Here is a 17,601-nt window from a genome sequence, read left to right as displayed (position 1 = left end):
CCATGTCAATATCGGCGGCTGCCTTAATCAAGGATGTCTTGAGTGACTCCAAATTGGGATGAGGCTTTGAGCACGCCTTTTTCTCCAAGTGTTGCCATATCTTGTAATCTAACGGATTCAAATCTGGACTGGAGGAGGGCCAGTCTTCGTGCCGGATGAAGTCGATTTCACGCGTCGCCAGCCAGTCTTGTGTGATCTTCGCTCTATGAGCTGGCGCCGAATCTTGTTGGAATACCCAGTGCCTGTTATTGAACATGGTATGAGAAACAGGTTCCACAAGGTTCGTCAGGACTGTATTTTGATACACAGCTGTATTCGTTTTTACACCTTTCTCACAAAAATGTACCTCTGTTAAGCCCCAATAAGAAACTCCCAACCATACCATTAGCGAGGATGGAAAATGACCTCGTTGGACACGCGGAATACGGTTGCTCACTTCTTCACTACTGTGTGCGTACACCTTATCATTTTGTTTGTTGTAGCTCTCTTCTACGGTAACCGCTTCAACAAAGCGCGGCATCTCTTCAGTCTCAGGTCCATTAGACGAGCATTCAAACGATGTCCTGTTTTTCTTCGATATGCCCGAAGCCCTAAGTCTTCATTTAACACCCTTTTCACAGTGGTTCTGCTTAATCCCATCTGTAGGGCCAACAGTTTCTGCTTACGTTTGGGATTTCTTTGAATTCGCGCCTTCACAGCTTTTATCACTGCTGGAGTCCTAACAGACCGAGGGCGACCACTTCTTGACCTGTCATCTACACTAGAGTCTTCATTGTATCGTTTGATGGTACGATAAACGAATCTTTTGGTTATATTCAAATTTTTCAGTATGTTAAAAATTTGAATTGGCGCGTAACCGCAACGATGCAACGCAATAACTGCAACACGGTCTTCTTTAAGCGTCCACTCCATATTTAAAAATGAGTAAAATTCTAAAAGTATACATTTTTATTTTCGTGAACAATTCGAAATTCGAATTCAATAAACTTTTTTGTGGCCAGCATTCTAAAAGAAAAGTTTTTACTGTGTGACAATACTTATGACCTGACTAGTTATATAAGCGGCCCTGAAACTGCGATACTTTAAGACAAATATTTATTTGTACGGCAACTAGCGACATCTTGTAGTGGATGCCCCTAAACTTATATATTGTTAAAGTTAAGGCATTTAATTATTGTATAACTAAACACAGAAAATAAAAAATACAAAAATCATACAAGTCTTTATTTGTTATAGACAAATTGATTAAATTTTATCAATTTGTGGTTTCCGAAAATTTACAAATTCCTTCATTATAAATAAAATATAGGATAGGTAATATGTTACTGCCATCTACAGGAGCAATAAGAAAATAACCGAAGCGAAGCCATCTAGTGGGCGACGCCCGTAAACATTTTTGTAGAGTGCTTGGGTTGCTTATCTATTACTAATTTATGTGTATTATATATGTGTAGAACTCAGTACTATGGATGAAAGAGGAGGCACTTCGATGTAAATTGTCTCAGTGGTGCAGTAATTAACGGTCCTGACTGTTGCGCCGATGGTCGTAGGTTCGATTCCCACATCGGGCATACATTGTGTGATGAACAGATTTCTTGTATATATTTAAACGCATATAAGTATGTTTATTAGTCTCTGGAACCCATAACCTAGGGGATCGTAATTTGGTACCGTGAGTGATTTGTTCCCAGTTATTGTTATTATAAAATATGAGGATTGAAAAATAATCAACTGCAAGCATCGATCTTGACGGAAAGCTGCTCACGATCAAATAAGCTCACTTAGCAAAGTTCCACACAAAACCTTTATTTACTATAAATTTCTTTATTATTAAATTTTATATTTATACTGAAAAATAATACTGCATTATCATTCTCGATCGTAAGCTTAATTAAGTGAGGTAAAATCCGAGAGTGCAAATGAAGATTTTTCATTCTTCAGCTACATACGTTAGTTTTCTCAACGTTATCTATATATTAATACGTGAAGCAAAAACGTTGTATCCCTTTTTACGAAAATTGCGCGGACGGAGGAATATGAAATTTTCCACACTTATAGAGCATATAGAGAAGAAGTGCACAATGCTAATATATTTTTTAAATAATGCATAAAAGATAAATTAAATCAATAAAGAAAACATTACACATACTACATACCATGTATTTGACGCACACACGCATGCATACTATTTATTGTCAAACTTTTGTTCTTGACGTCTGCTGTCAAATTGAGAATAGAACATTGTTTCTTTGTTAATATTTTTTATAGTGTAGTCTTGGCGAAATTTGTGATTATAGAAGTATAAAATGCAATCATAATAGTGTACAAACTTACAATTCCAATTAATTATAGTCGACTACACTGGAGGACCACTAGTTATTTTAATAAGACTACCGTGTACTATTTTGTATAACGCACTCAAAATATTAATTGACAAGAATAAGCGGCGATCCAGACAAAACCATTTTAAAGCTTCAAATAAATTAACAAGAAATTAGCATTGCATAAATTTTCCGTTACGCTACGAAAACGTAAACAAACAAGTGAACACGAAAAAATCCGAGTCGCCATTTTGTGAAACCGTACAAGGTAATTCTCACGAAAACACGAAATCACTGTCTATTGATTGTAAAATTAAATAATAACATTTTGTTACAAGTTATTCAATTTTTTTTTATTGCTTAGATGATTGGACGAGCTCACAGCCCACCTGGTGTTAAGTGGTTACTGGAGCCCATAGACATCTACAACGTAAATGCGCCACCCACCTTGAGATATAAGTTCTAAGGTCTCATGTTTTAGTTACAACGGCTACCCCACCCTTCAAACCGAAACACATTACTGCTTCACGGCAGAAATAGGCAGGGCGGTGGTACCTACCCGCGCGGACTCACAACAGGTCCTACCACCAGTAATTACGCAAATTATAATTTTGCGGGTTTGATTTTTATTACACGATGTCATTCCTTCACCGTGGAAGTCAATCGTGAACATTTGTTGAGTACGTATTTCATTAGAATAATTGGTACCCGCCTGAGATTCGAACACCGGTGCATCGCTCAGCACGAATGCATCGGACGTCTTATCCGTTAGGCTACGACGACTTCAAAATGGTTATTTAATCGCAACTAGATGATGACCGAGCTTTGCTTGGTTTTTTTTTTTTTTGATAACGCCATCTTGTTGTGTCTTTAAAGCGGTTAGTTGCCCTCAATTAAGAAAAATAGTATTATTATTCGCCAATAGATGTCGGGAAGTGTTGATTATTGAAAACACGATTAAACAACATTTTCTGAAAATAAATCGTAGCTAGATCGATTTATCGCCCCCGAAATCCCCTGTATACTAAATTTTATGAAAATCGTTGGAACCGTTTCCGAGATTCAGATTATATATATATATACAAGAATTGCTCGTTTAAAGGTATAAGGTTATACATACTACAGAAGCGTTTCCAAAGATCTTTTTTGCCACGTACCATCCGGCTTTGGAATGAGCTCCCCTCCACGGTGTTTCCCGAGCGCTATGACATGTCCTTCTTCAAACGAGGCTTGTGGAGAGTACTCAATGGTAGGCAGCGATTTGGCTCTGCCCCTGGCATTGCTGACGTCCATGACCGACGGTAACCACTTACCATTAAGTGGGCCGTATGCTCGTCTGCCTACATCTATACTAATATTATAAAGAGGAAAGATTTGTTTGTTTGTTTGTATTGAATAGGCTCTGAAACTACTAAACCGATTTGAAAAATTATTTCACTATTTGGAAGCTATACTATTCCCGAGTAGCATAGGCTATATATGTAAAATCTTTTTTGAAAAAATTTGGCGAAAAGTCTGCGATTAAATTTCACATTCACTACCGAATACGAACATTCGTCGTTCGTGTAAACGCCGAGATGTTTTACGACACGTGCGTCTTCATTACAATTACATTTATACACACTAGTGGTCCCGTAGTAGTCGAAATTCGACTATAATTAATTAAAATTATAAGTTTCAACATTATTATGGTCCTATTGTTACGGATTTCGCCAAGACTACACTATAGATAAATACTCGTAATATTAAAGAAAAACAATACTAACCTATTCTCAATTTGGCTACAGACTTTAAGCAATAACAAAAGTTTGACAATAAACAAAGAGTATATGTGTGTGTGTCAAATAAATGGTAGTGTGTGTAATGTTTTCTTTATTGATTTAATGTATCTTTTATGCATTATTTAAAAAAATTAGCATCGTGCACTTCTTCTCTATATCTATATCTATACTAATATTATAAAGAGGAAAGATTTGTTTGTTTGTTTGTTTCGAATAGGCTCCGAAACTACTGGACCGATTTGAAAAATTCTTTTTCCATTAGAAGCCGACATTTTCCCTGATGAACATAGGCTACTTTTTAAAAAAAAAAAAATATTTTATTTTTTTGGTTTCATGTGTGTTTTAATGTTTCCGAAGCGAAGCGAGGGCGGGTCGCTAGTTATCTATAAGTGTGGAAAATTTAATACTCCTCCGTCCGCGCAATTTTTGTAAAAAGGGTTACAAAGTTTTTGCTTCACATGTTAATATATAGATAATTAATCATGTTTTTATGTATAGAAGGTTTGATTCGAGCTTCTGTGCGGTAGACGGAGTTAGCTCGATCGCAGCGACCGTAAGGAAATGACATAACTTCAGCATCATTAGAATAACCGGAAGCTATTAATTATAAAAAATAAAAAATAAAAACGTGAAAATGAAATATTTTAAATAAATTTACGATTTTAAGGATCGTGTGAAACACACTTATAAATTTAAAACTGTTTTAAGTTGTTTAACAAACAAATTGTTTTATAGTTATTTTGTTTTTATTTTTATTGCTTAGATGGGTGGACGAGCTCACAGCCCACCTGGTGTTAAGTGGTTACTGGAGCCCATAGACATCTACAATGTAACTCCACCCTTCGAACCGAAACGCATTACTGCTTCACGGCGAAAATAGGCGGGGTGGTGGTACCTACCCGTGCGGACTCACAAGAGGTCCTACCACCAGTACGATTTTTGTTTTTTTTATTGCCTTTGTTGGCGGACGAGCACACGGCCCACCTGAAGTTAAGCGGTCACCGTCGCTCATGGATGTCAGCAATGCCAGGGGCAGAGCCAAGTCGCTGCCTACCATTTTTTTAAATATAATAATAATAAATTTAATATAATAATATAAAATTTGTTTAATAAGATTTCCGCATATGCGTCGAATGGCGCTGCGGCGGCTTAGCTCAGGATATTATCTACGGGCGCAGCCTCGTGCTTCCTACACTCACGTTTGACATTGTTAAGTTACACGTGACACTAATGTGACATATCATCACAACACAGTCGGCATCTTTAAAAAATAATGTCTAATAAATAGATCGTTGAGTCTCACATACCCCACGCGCCCCGTATGCGAGGGGACCTCGTAGGAGGTTCGGCCCGGAAAAAAAAAAAAAAAAAAAAAAAAAAAAAAAAAAAAAAAAAAAAAAAAAAAAAAAAAAAAAAAAAAAAAAAAAAAAAAAAAAAAAATTCTTACCTATTCGCTGGTAGCCTAAGGGGATATTCCGACTACGCCTGGACGGGTAGATGAGCTCACGGACTCAACCTGCGAGATTTTGCTAGCACTGGCCTTAGCAAGAGTAGTGCATAATTATATATATGCATAAAATTTCATCGTGGGAAAATTATTTTATATGCGGGTAAACCCGCGCGCAATGGCTAGTTAGCAGATAAACAACATCTACTGATGCATGTAGTTTAAGGAAAAATTTATCAAAACAGATTTACTATCGTGCGAAATACATTAATGCAATCAATATGATGATAATATCATTTCCTTCCGGCTAATGTTTTGTATTAAATTTCAAGGTTAATTTATCTGCTGATCATCTGATCGTAGTAGATATTATCTCATTTGGTGTTCGATGTTCGGATTTTCTGGTTACGTCATAAACGAAGATTGTGAGGAGAGAAAAACATTTTTTAGTCGTCACGAAAAGTATAACTTTTTTTATTGATTAGATGGGTGGACGTGCTCACAGCCCACATGGTGTGAAACAGAGCCCATAGACATCTACAACGTAAATGCCTCCACACATCGTAAGATATGAGTTCGAGTTCTATTTTGATCGACCTTATAAATAGAATAGAATAGAATGAACGAACGATAATAGAAAGAATGATGAGAAAGATGCATTTAGGTCACAAAAACCCAATAATAAAACACAACGAACAATCGATAGATAAAAGCTAAATTTCATGTTAAGCATGTTATTCAATTTTCGTGGGTCGTACACATAATTAAACCTCACAGAGCAAAATCGAGAAGACCAGGGTGCGCACAAGTTTGGTCTACCTCTTGAGTGCCAGATGTTTCTGTCTCTCCAAATTTCATGCAGCTGAAACCTGATATTCTTGGTCATTTTTCTACTTACATCTGGTTACACAAGGAATCGCCAGGAGGCAATCCTCGGGAACATGGGTGACCTAACGAATGTTTCCAACGAGATGGTCCGACTAAGAAGTAGTTCATAAGACCCGTCATCCGTTTTTTTTTTTTTGTAGAGGAGTTTTTATTTTTTCTTAGATGGGTGGACGAGCTCACAGCCCCCGTGGTGTTAAGTGGTTACCGGAACCCATAGACATCTAGAACGTAAATGCGCCACCCACCTTGAGATATAAGTTCTAAGGTCTCAACTATAGTTACAACGGCTGTCCCACCCTTCAAACTGAAACCCATTACTGCTTCACGTCAGAAATAGGCAGGGTGGTGGTACCTACCCGTGCGGACTCACAAGAGGTCCTACCACCAGTACAAAATTATCGGATTCCCACCCCCCGCACGCTTTTGGGAGTTGAATCTCACCAAACTCTTGTCGCTCACAGCCGGCGGCCGACCCAGACCGGAGCCCATTCGGGGCCACTGAGACGGCGGGACAGGGTCGACGCAGAACATATTATATCCACATCGCCCGTTATTAGTGATGGTGGATCCTAGGTAGGCAAATCCCTGATTATTTGTAGGTTGAATGCGCTGATTCTAAGTTGTCTGTGATCATATTTTTAGTCTTACTAGTGGGCCCCCCCTAGTCGAAATTCTACTATAATTAATTGAAATTATAAGTTCGAACATTGTTATGGTTCTATTGTCGAATACTATTATATAATCACAGATTGCGCAAGACTATATTATAGACAAATATTATTAAAGACAAACAATATTAATATCTACTAGAGATCCCGCAGTAGTCGACATTCGACTATAATTAATTGGAATTGTAAGTTTGTACACTATTATGATTGTATTTTATACTTCTATAATCACAAATTTCGCCAAGACTACACTTTAAAAAATATTAACAAAGACAACCAATATTTAATCTATTCTCAATTTGACAACAGACGTCAAGAACAAAAGTTTAACAATAAATAGTATGCATGCGTGTGTGCATCAAATACATGGTATGTAGTGTGTGTAATGTTTTCTTTATTGATTTAATGTAACTTTTATGCATTATTTAAAAACAAAAAATTAGCATTGTGCACTTCTTCTCTATATTCTCTATAAGTGTGGAAAATTTCATACTCCTCCGTCCGCGCAATTTTCGTAAAAAGGGATACAAAGTTTTTGCTTCACGTATTAATATATAGATTCTCAATTTGACAATAAGTTTGAAAGTTTGACAATAAACAAAGAGAATGTATCTGTGTTGTGTCAAATACATGTTAGTGTGTTTTTATTTATTTAATGTATTTTTTATGCATAATTTTAAAAATATATTAACCTTCTGCATTCCTTCTCTATATTCTCTATAAGTCTGGGAAAGTTCATACTCCGCCGTCTGCGCAATTTTCGTAAAAAGGGATACAAAGTTTATGCTTCACGTAATCACTACATAGTATAAAACAAAGTCGCTTTCTCTGTCCCTATATCTATCTGTCCCTATGTATGCTTAAATCTTTAAAACTACGCAACGGATTTTGATGCGGTTTTTTTTAATAGATAGAGTGATTGAAGAGTAAGGTTTATATGTATAATAACATCCATTAAATAGTGGAGAAATCAATAATAAATCACACTTTCCGAAGCGAAGCGGGGGCGGGTCGCTAGTAATATATTATATAGATTTTTGTCGACAGACAGACCTAGCTCATAAAACTTTTATAATGATCTTAAATTTAATTAAGATCGCTTCTAACTCCTCGAGTGCATAGTTTTGTACTTGGGTTCGGTTTTGTAAAATAAAAGTACCAACATTAGTTGAATAACAAGTTTTAAATGAAATAAAATGAAATGAAAAAGAGGGTGATTAAATATTTGTTACTGTGAAATTTCATCTAACGAATGAAACATCAATGCTGAAACATTGTGTATGTATCAAAATCGATTCACCCAGTCAAAAGTTATGAGGTAACAAACATAAAAAAAACATACAGTCGAATTGAGAACCTCCTCCTTTTTTGAAGTCCGTTAATAAAGATAAGAAATATGATATATATATATATATTTTTTATTGCCTAGTTGTGTGGACGAGCTCACAGCCCACCTGGTGTTAAGTGGTTACTGGAACCCATAGACATCTACAACGTAAATGCGCCACACACCTATAAATATAAGTTCTAAGGTCTCAGTGTAGTTACAACGGCTGCCCCACCCTTCAAACCGAAACGCATTACTGCTTCACGGCAGAAATAGGCAGGGCGGTGGACTCACAAGAGGTCCTACCACCAGTAGAAATATGTTATAAATTATTTTTCTGCGTTGTTTCTTTGTTTTTACAGGTTAATTTAGTATTAGTAATAGACTTTTACATTTGATATGTAGTTGAAATAAATACAATAAAAAAACGTTGTTTTTACAGAGAAAACATATTGAAGTCTTGTTTAAAATTATATCATTAAGTACAATTTAGAAGTTCATGGATCTAACTTATAAATATTAAATATTCAAATACATATTAAAAGTGCTTTAGCGCTACTGTGTTATTGTGGTAGGTACTTACATAAAATTCATTTCCATTTTTTCCCCTAATTATATAATTTTATTTCAGTTTTTAGTTTCAACATTTTAAGTATAAGTAGGTAGTAGGTAGGTACTATTAAAAATAATAAAAATAACATTCTATGGCCGGGTCTCATAATAATAAATTTTGTTAATGGAACAAAATAAAATGTAAGAAATTAATAATGGTAATTATCTAAAATATTCGACACGTGTAAAATTGTTTTTCTTTTTTGTTGTTGTAATGAAACATATCCTGTTTTTTTTTTTCTTGAATAGGAATTTAACTTATCACAATAACTTCCACCTACCTGTCAAGGTCTTGTTACAAGGGCTTTGAATATTTTTTCTAGTCATTTCTACTTTTCCTGTTTATATACATTTAAATAAATATTAATTCAGTATCTGTATTCTTCATCGCTACCTAATTGACTATTTAAGTTAAAAAAAAATCTACAAACGTATTTCAATCCTATAAAAAATCGATTGCCAATCAAAACCTGAAGATTTATATCGTATCGCGCAGCAAAAACTTAAACAAATCGCCTAGTATATTAAAGCAGGGTTCCTTAGTGTTTTTAAAATGCTTATCAACAAAAGCTTGGAGGATGAAAAGCCTTGCCACGAAGTCGGAAAGCCTCTGTAGACTCGGTCAAATTTAAGGGCACATAGCTTTTATTTCAAACTAGCTGACCCGGCAGACTTCAAACAAACAAAAGGAATCCGTTCGACGGGGGACACGTCAAAAGAAAAACATAATTGTTATTTTTATGTAATTCCGAGCATTTTCATATTTATCTACCTTTCAAACCTTCTCTGGACTTCCACAAATAATTCAAGACCAATATTAGCCCAATCGGGCTCGTTCTCGAGTTTTAGCGAGACTAACGAACAGCAATTCATTTTTATATATATAGATTTCAATTGTGTGTCTGTTTATTGGCCTAGTGGGAAGACGAGCCCATGAATCCACTATTGCTGGCGAGACGACATCAACCCTAGGTACATACAGTGCCAAGTCACAATCTTACATGGGCGCGTCGTCTACAGCGGGATGTCAAATCTCACCTAAGCGACGCCCGAAATGAGAATTGGGATAGTTATTTAGAAGAACTCGCGCCCTCTCACCAAGCATACTGGTGACTAGCTAGAACTCTCAAATCCGAAGCTACCGCTACTATGCCTCCCCTCGTACGCCCTTCAGGCCAACCACCGGCTTTTGATGACGATGATAAGGCAAAGCTGCTGGCCGATGCATTGCAAGAGCAGTGCACCACCAGGACTCAATACGCGGACCCCGAACACACCGAGTCAGTCGACAGGGAGGTCGAGCGCAGAGCTTCCTTGCCGCCCTCGGACGTGTTACCCCCCATTACCACTGACGAAGTTATAGACGCGAACCACAATCTCCAACCAAAGAAAGCACCCGGCTCCGACGGCATCCACAACCGCGCGCTAAAACTTTTACCAGCCCAACTGATAGCAATGTTGGCAACCATTTTAAATGCCGCTATGACGCACTGCATCTTTCCCGCGGTGTGGAAAGAAGCGGACGTTATCGGCATACACAAACCCGGCAAACCGAAAAACGAAACCGCGAGTTACCGTCCGATTAGTCTCCTCCCAGCGATAGGCAAAATTTACGAACGGCTCCTTCGGAAACGCCTCTGGGACTTCGTTACCGCGAATAAAACTCTCATAGACGAGCAGTTTGGATTCCGCGACAAACACTCGTGCGTACAACAAGTGCACCGCCTCACGGAGCACATCTTAATAGAGCTAAATAGGCGTAAACAAATCCCGACCGGCGCCCTCTTCTTCGATGTAGCGAAGGCGTTCGACAAAGTCTGGCACAACGGTTTGATCATGGGAGTGCCAGACAGACTCGTGCTCATCTTACGAGACTTCTTGTCAAACCGTTCGTTTCGATATCGAGTAGAGGGAACTCGCTCTCGTCCCCGTCAACTGACTGCCGGTGACACGGCTATCGACTACTCGTGTAGGAAGATGTCGTTGCTTCATCAGCGCTTCAGATCGCAGTAACCTCCATGGTTTTTTTTTTTTTTTTCCTACCTAAGCTGAGAGCCTTGAGAGGCTATTTCAGCGTAACCCTAACGTTTGCAGGTGAGCTCGCGGGGCTCAAACCTGATGACGTAGCCACCATGGGATAGTGGTTCCGGAAGTGGCGAATCGACATCAACCCCACGAAAAGCACAGCGGTGCTCTTCAAAAGGGATCGCCCTCCGAATACCACTTCCAGCATCCCACTCCTAAATAGGCGCGCAAACACCTCCACCGTTAGCCCCATCACTCTCTTTGGCCAGCCCATACCGTGGGCCTCGAAGGTCAAATACCTAGGCGTCACCCCCGACAGAGGGATGACATTCCGTCCCCACATTAAAACGGTACGCAACCGTGCCACGTTTATACTAGGACGACTCTACCCAATGCTTTGTAGTCGAAGCAAACTGTCCCTCCGTAATAAGGTAACTCTCTACAAAACTTGCATACGCCCCGTCATGACGTATGCAAGCGTAGTGTTCGCTCACGCGGCCCGCACCAACTTGTGACCCCTTCAGGTTATACAATCCCGATTCTGCAGGATAGCCGTCGGAGCATCATGGTTCCTGAGGAACGTGGATCTCCACGATGACCTGGAGCTCGACCCCGTCAGTAAGTATCTTCAGTCGGCATCGCTGCGCCACTTCCAGAAGACGGCACGACATGAGAACCCTCTTGTCGTGGCTGCTGGAAACTACATACTCGATCCTGTAGACCGAATGGTAAACCGTCGACGTCATCCAAAGCACGTACGTCATCACGGATCCTCCTGATCCATTAACGGTGCTTTTAGGCACCACAAGCACCGGTCACCGTCCTCGTGGAACCCGTCGCTTGCGACGAAGGGCTCGACGAGCGAATTAACCCACAGACACAGCCCACTGAGTTTCTCGCCGGATCTTCTCAGTGGGTCGCGTTTCCGATCCGGTGGTAGAATCTGCGAAGCACTGCTCTTGCTAGGGTCAGTGTTAGCAACTCTCAGGTTTGAGCCCCGTGAGCTCACCTACTAGCCCGTTGACGCTGATATGGTCCCCTAGACCATCAGCTTAGGCAGGAAAAAAAAAGAGAAATTGTTTGAATGTCATCACCCGCTTTAAGATTTGATCAAGTACAACATTACAACCCAGCGACCGTTTTTTTTTTCCTTCTAAGTATCAATCACATGTCCAAAAACCATTTACCGGTTAAAAAGAATCCACGTGCAATTTATTTGAAACACAAAAACCTATAATATATTTTAAAAGTGAAGAACAAAAAATAAACCCGTCTATTATTAAGTGCATTCATTATCATCCATGTTTTGTTTAGCGAGGAATAAATCCTGAATTGGAAGGGATGAATACTGTTTTTTTGGAACGAAGTTACTTATGCGACGTTTTTTCTCGGTTAGGAGAAAAAACGTGTGTACAGTGAACACAGTGTACGACTTAACTTTGTAATAACGTACAAAAAAAAACATATTTTTATTATATACTAGCTGACCCGGCCGACTTCGTAGTGCCTCAATCTATAAATAAAAGACATAAACTCTGGTATAAAATAAAGTTAAAACAAACAAAAAGAATCCGTCCGACGGGGACACATCAAAGAGAAAACAAAATTGTTATATTTATTTAATTCCGAGAATTTTCATATTTATCTACATTTAAAACCTTCTCTGGACTTCGACAAATAATTCAAGACCAAAATTAGCCAAATCGGTCCAGCTGTTCTCGGGTTTTAGCGAGACTAACGAACAGCAATTCATTTTTATATATATAATTTTTTTATAAATCATTGTGAATAAAATAAAGTTGATATCTTTGTAAAGTAGTTTTTTTTATCAATAAAAAAATAATAATAAAAAATGTATACCCGAATAATTATTTTCTTTATACCTCGAATAGAACTTAAAATTAATATTTTATAATAAGGAACTTCGTTCCTATCCGGTGTCCTACGACACCACACATCTTTTATTTATTGCTTAGGTTTGTAGACGAGCTTACTTACAGCCCACCTAGTGTTAAGCGGTTACCAGAGCCCATAGACATCTACAACGTAAATGCGCCACCGACCTTGAGATATCAGCTCTGACGTCTAAGTATAGTTACAACGGCGTATAGTTTTTGCGTTAAGATGTTCACTCTTCGTTCGCCTTCCCTGAATTCTAAAGCATTGGAGAGGAATTCTCATGCACCATGCAGTTTCTAAAATACTTTGTAAGTTTATTTATTTATTTATAACTTTCTATACTTGACAGTATAAAGGCGGACTTAATGCCATAGGCATTCTCTGACAGTCTACTTTAGGGGAGTGCAGAGATGACCTTGGTAGGTATAAGGTTATAGTGATATTAAGTACTTAAACATATGTGTATACTTAGTCTGGAATAAATACTGTTACAATTAAAAATAAACAAAATATTACATTTGAATTTGGAATCTGTCATTTTTATATGATTGCTCATTGAGTTTTCTCATTTTGGCGCCAATACATTGTACAATCTTTTACGATATCAAAATGGAGTGGGATGATAAAGAGAACCGAATCGCTGTGATTGCATTACACAAAGTTGGTATGGAGCCAAATGCAATTTTTAAAACTCTCCATACGCTTGGTATTAGTAAAATGTTTGTGTACCGGGCTATTAATAGGTGCAATGAGACCTCCTCTGTTTGTGACAGAAAAAGATCTGGCCGTCCACGTAGTGTTCGTACGAAAAAGGTGGTCAAAGCAGTAAGGGAAAGAATTCGAAGAAATCCTGTCCGAAAGCAAAATATTTTATCTCGGGAGATGAAGATAGCACCTAAAACCATGTCGTGCATTTTAAAAGATGACTTAGGACTTGCAGCCTATAAGAGACGTACTGGTCATTTCTTAACTGATAATTTAATAGAGAATAGGGTGGCAGAATCCAAACAACTACTGAAGCGGTACGCAAAGGAAGGACATAGAAAAATTTTGTTTACGGCTCATCCGTACCTTTTTCACAAAAGTATGGCTCAGTCACTCCTTCATAGCTAATACCCCACCAAACCATCACTGAAGTCGGATAGTGCCCACGTTGCACTCTGTCGACTAATTGGGAAGCTTCCTTAGAGCTTTGAGCATAAATACGGTCATTTTGTTTGTTAAAATGTTGCTCAATTGTAAAAATGTTCTCATCCGTAAACATAATTTTTCTATGACCTCCCTTTGCGTACCGCATCAGTAGTTGTTTCGATTTTACCAAAATTAAAATTTTTTACAAACATTAATAATACCACGTGAATACAATCAGAGCAAAAACATAATGGTTCTCATACGTCAACGATGTTCTGAACTTGACTAATTCATTCTCCGAATGTCATTACAACTTTTTTGGCTGTATCTAGTTCTATATGTAATTGTATTATTCCCCTTGTAGGCTACAGGACTTGAACTAAGTTCAAAACAGGCTGTATACTCGGAGACTCTCCCAAGAGAGTTTCTCCACTTCAGAGACAAGTTTTGATCTCCTGCACCGCGCTCTGAGAAATACTCTGCTAGCCGATATATCGCGCATTCCCAAGCTGTCATTCGTATAGCAATGCATGCCATCAATAGAGAGCACATCATTGATATACAGGATAACGGAATCCTTGTACAGATCAATATAAATACCAGGATTTTCATACGTATCTGATTATCTTTAATCAGATCTAAAGCACTACAGACCGTAGTAGTAGCAGATGATTAAGATATCTCGTATAGGTTGAGAACGTATAACTTCTGATTAGGAAAGAACTATCATTATCATTAGGGTATTTTTTTTATTTATTGCTTAGATGGATGGACGATCTCACAGCGCTCCTGGTGTTAAGTGGTTACTCGAGCCCATAGACATCTACAACGTAAATGCGCCACCCACCTTGAGATATAAGTTCTAAGGTCTCAAGTACAGTTACAACGGCTGCCCTACCCTTCAAACCGAAACGGCAAATGCTTCACGGCAGAAATAGGTAGGGCGGTGGTACCTACCCGCGCAGACTTACAAAAAATTTTCAGTTTTGGATTACCTTGATGATTCTGTCGCTGAAACATCATGCAGTGGATGCGTGTCACTGGAAGGGAGATAAAGATATTGTCGTTTCCGTTTCCGGAGTAGTTCTCATACATTCCGGACTCTCGCATTTACAGTTACAGTTACAGTACTCCTTTAGATCGGAAAATTATGACAACAAGGAACAGATAGACAAACAATCTTCAAATTCAATCAAACTCACCTTTTTCATTAGCTAATTAAATAAAACTGGATTCGTGCGTCAATCCATTATCACTATGCAGAAATACTATTATTAGAATATAAGTTCATCGAACTGAAACTAAATAGTTGTTTTTTTAATATCCCAGACAAATATAATTAGCGACTGACGCACATGACGATGCTCCGTGCATAATTTACACTAAAAAAGAAATACGAAGACCAAATCAAACAGGTTTACCGGTTAGATAAGTAGTACAGCCCCGGTGGAAGAATTGCCTCTTGCTTGCATCAAAGTAAATAATGACTTACTTAGTATAACAAATTGGAGTAAATCTTATGGGCTGCAAGTAAATCCGACAAAAACTCAGGTCATTGTTGTCGGTGCACCTAGAAGGCTTGCGACAGTTGATTGGACGCGAATTCCCCCAATTTCAATTGATGGAGTTCAAATACCAATAAGTGATAAGGTGAGAAACTTGGGTATCTTTGTAGATAGGCATATGTCATGGGATGCACAAATTAAAGAAACTTGTCGAAAGATTTATGCGGCTCCAGGATCCTTAAGACGTCTGCGAAATTTTCTCCCTACTGCCATCAAGACTGCGCTTGCACAATCTCTTCTTCTCCCCATCCTTGATTATGCTGATGTTAGCTATCTCGATCTCACTGAAGCACAATTAAATAAACTAGAGCGTCTTCAAAATTTCTGTTTAAGATTTATATTTGGCTTACGAAAATATGATCACGTCTCAGAATTTCGCGCTAAGCTCAAGTGGCTGCCAATTCGCCTTCGTCGGAATGCTCATATTCTTTCTTTGCTCTATACTGTTCTATTTAATCCTTCTTCTCCTTCTTATCTCAAAAGACGCTTTGAGTTTATCCGTGATGCACATACCATATCCCTGAGATCAACAGACAACATGCAATTAATGATGCCAGTGCATTCGACAAGGTTCTACGATCATTCCTTTACTGTTCAAGCTATTCGTTTGTGGAATACTCTCCCGGTACGTATACGACATGCTGAAACATTAAATTCGTTCAAACGCCTCATTAAGGATCATTTTTTAAATATTAGTCAACCGATTTAATATGTGATAGGGTAGTATCTGAAATTGGTATCTACTTAAATTGTATATGTTTCAAAGGTATTTTAAGTATCTTTTATATGTAAATTGCTTATTCTTATTTATGTGTAAAGAAGCAAAATTTAATTTTTATTTAATTTTTATTATTTTTTATTTTTAATAATTATTATTATATTATAATACTTTGTATTAATTGTATGTATATTTACGGAGATATGTATGTGTATATGTATGTGTACATATATGTATGTATATGTATTTCACTGGAATGGTACACCGCGCGTAGTTCGTTTCCAAATGATTCTCGTCCACCTGATGGTTATCTGGAAGAGATCGCTCTTAGCGATAAGACCGCCAATTGTACTTTTTTTGTTTTTAGTGTATCGCACTGTTTATTTGTTTTTTTGGTGTACAATAAAGAATACTCTCTCTCTCTCTCTCTCTCTCTCTCTACAGCTGTTGGAACAATCCAATCGAGAGCTCCGACTCCGATGCTATATCTTGAGGCAGGCAGCGGCATTCCTAATGTAAAATCTACCGATTCCCGTAGTAATAGCTTAACACCAAATAAGGCTTTTAGTCTTTTCCTAAACTTACCATAGCCATTAAAATAAATACAACATACTTAATGTGTTCCGGCCAAAGAGCCCATGACCCCAGCAATAGCCGAAATAGGTTTCCGACTTCGCGATCACAGGAATTTTCTCTTTGTAAGATTATCAGGATTAGTATCGTTTATTTACTGGTGGTAGGACCTCTTGTGAGTCCGCGCGGGTAGGTACCACCGCCCTGCCTATTTCTGCCGTGAAGCAGTAATGCGTTTCGGTCTGAAGGGTAGGGCAGCCGTTTAACTATACTGAGATCTTAGAACTTATATCTCGAGGTGGTGGCGCATTTACGTTGTGGATGTCTATGGGCTACAGTAACCACTTAACACCAGGTGGGCTGTGAGCTCGTTCACCCATCTAAGCAATAAAAAATAAATAAACAAATAGTTTAACACGAAATAAGGCTTTGAGTTTTTTCCTAAACTTTTCATAGTTAATACAACATACTTAAAGATTGGTTTGTTTACACGTTTATGTCCAATTCAAAAGTATCACTTAAGACCAAACGATCGGTTTTCTCAGATTTACCGCTGCAAACGCTCGCCATATAAGTGTCAGCGAGATTATCACGTTCTTGACCATACTTTAGGGATATTGTTATGTTCCGAATTCCGAATCTTTTA

At 38.1% G+C, this 17,601-nt stretch overlaps 1 protein-coding gene and 1 non-coding gene across 2 annotated transcripts in view; both read right to left on the bottom strand.

Annotated features, from left to right (window-relative positions):
- Positions 1-17,601, bottom strand: part of LOC101740450 (uncharacterized) — a 960,210-nt gene that overhangs the window by 527,678 nt on the left and 414,931 nt on the right. The window lies entirely within an intron of this gene.
- Mir2836 (microRNA mir-2836) lies at positions 9,997-10,081 on the bottom strand. The gene has a single exon (NR_107434.1). It is a non-coding gene; the product is annotated as a microRNA mir-2836 (primary transcript).

This window comes from Bombyx mori, chromosome 6 (assembly GCF_030269925.1).
Source record: "Bombyx mori chromosome 6, ASM3026992v2".
NCBI lineage: Eukaryota > Metazoa > Arthropoda > Insecta > Lepidoptera > Bombycidae > Bombyx > Bombyx mori.
The sequence above is the reverse complement of the archived record's forward strand: the minus strand, read 5'-3'. Positions and strand labels throughout refer to the sequence as shown.